The 2,231-nt window shown below is 41.0% G+C and overlaps 1 pseudogene; it reads right to left on the reverse strand.

The window, feature by feature from the left end:
* Window positions 1-275: 275 nt before the first annotated feature.
* Window positions 276-1,313, reverse strand: LOC138297081 (trace amine-associated receptor 3-like; annotated as a pseudogene).
* Between the last annotated feature and the right edge of the window lie 918 nt (window positions 1,314-2,231).

Raw genomic sequence — 2,231 nt, forward strand, 5'->3', positions numbered from 1 at the left:
ACTTTCACCTGGTCAGGAACGGATATTACAAAGTATGCACACAAATGACTGGAAACCACTGCAGACAGGAGGTTTCTAGCTAATTGTTTGAAAGCTCTGTGCAACTGATATCCATTCCCAAGGAGTTCAGCAGCCTCAGAAGGTTTGTTTTTGGTACTGGATTGGGGCGGCAGTGAATGTTAGTGCTCAGCGCAAAGACATGCCCCATCCAAAGCCTCAGCTCCTCATCCAAAGGTGAAACATTTTTACAAGGAGACAGGTCTGAAGTAGGACATTTAATGATTTTCAGTCACCATGGTAGCTGTACAAGATTGTGAATAAAAATTTTTCCCTGAAACTATATACCCATGGGCTTTGCGAAACCATGGGTAAAAGAAACCATATATCAGTGGATTGCATGTTGAGTTAATGTACCCCAGCCAATTTAAGGCGTCAAATAAATCTAATGGGGTAGGAAACCCCCAAAAAGGGTCAAATTAAATTACAATAAAAACAGGGAACCAGCATGCTACGAATACACCTATGACTATACCCAAAGTTTTGGCAGCTTTCCTATCTGTCTTTTTAGAGAGATTGTGGTTTGCTTCATCCTTCCTTATTGACGACATTTTCTTTATAATTTGTGCATGCCTTCTGGACACAACAAAGATTTTTAAATATATCCCAACCATGACCGACCCTGGAGCAAAGAAGCATGTAATGAAAATCACAATGCTCCACAATTTGTTGAATGTAATGGGGCACAAACTAAAACAGGCAACTAATGTTTCATATCCCTCTATCCCAGAGACATGGGAACCAGTGATAACCACGCCAAGTGAAAACACTGCTGGCACTAACCAACAGAACACAATCAATCCTATTGTCACAGTCATGGTCATTTTTGTAGAATACCGTAGGGGGTCACACACTGCATAAAACCTGCCTACCGCAATTGAACGCAGGTGGAATATGGAGATGACGCTGAGCATCAGGTCAAAGCTATTTTGGATTCGGCAAAATATGTCACCAAACATCCAGCACTTCTCCACCATTCGGATCATGCTGTACGGCATAATGATGAACCCAAGAAGGAAATCAGTGGTGGCCATTGAGAGGACAAGGATGTTTGTTGGGGTGTGAAGCTGCTTGAAGTGGGATATGGAGATGATCATGGCAAGATTTCCAAATACAGTGATTGTAATTGACGCACCAAGGAGTGAGTACATTATGGTCCGAACACTGAATGACCTGCTGTGGCTGGGACAGGATAGTGAAACATTCCCAAACTGAGAGCAATTGGGTAAGGCCTCAGTGTGGTTAGAAGTGTCCATAGTCTTTCTTTGTGAACTGATTGGTGGAAATGAACGCCTTCCTTCTACTTTCTTGGTACTGCTGGTGTCACATAGAGAAGATATTCTGATTTGGGGTAAAAAGAAACATCTGTTATAACTCCTTTGTAATAAGTACTATATAATACAATTAACACACAATGCAATGATTGAAATAATATGACTCTGGCTGAGCTTAAGAACAGGCAAGCGGGCATTGGTGATTTGTCTTAAAGAGCGTGGCCTTCAAGATGGAATTTTGCCCATTACACGCACACCTACGCCAGAATAAACCGACTTCAAAATAATCTAAAGAAAATACCCACAGTAGGAAGAAATGGTATGGCTATCCTTTATTCTTTTTTCTTTTTTATCTCTACATTGCATGCATAATTATGATGACTGAATCCATTTTACATTCAAGAAATCTCTATGTATTATTATTGTTACAATTGCCAACAGACGCCTATCAATCAGCATGTGTGCAATTCAGAAGATAGTACAGTTTGTGTGCGTCCAAATTAACCAAAAAACTGCAAAAGTGTCTTGTGAGCACACTCTTTGAGCTCCACCTGCATCTGTGTAGGCACAAAATGTGCACTTGGGTGTAAAAGGGTGTGTGGCAAGTGCAGTGTAAGGTGTTTCACTCATTCAGATAGCTGTACAAGGATAGCTGTACTAAGGCTTTGTCCTCTCTCAGGATTCCTGTTGCCTATGTGAATTCTGACATGGGTCGAGCCTAACACAGAGAAGGCAGAATGTATGTCTCCAGATTTTAACTGCCTGCTTTGTTGAGTTAAGTAAAGCAACAAAGAAGCTGAACATAATCATTGGTATACAGCATTAGCCCCTCAACACCTTGAAAGGGCAATTTAAAGTCTGTTTCAACATACAAAGTCTGCTTTAAGGATCACGCATCTG

The sequence above is a fragment of the Pleurodeles waltl genome, chromosome 5, assembly GCF_031143425.1.
Source record: "Pleurodeles waltl isolate 20211129_DDA chromosome 5, aPleWal1.hap1.20221129, whole genome shotgun sequence".
NCBI lineage: Eukaryota > Metazoa > Chordata > Amphibia > Caudata > Salamandridae > Pleurodeles > Pleurodeles waltl.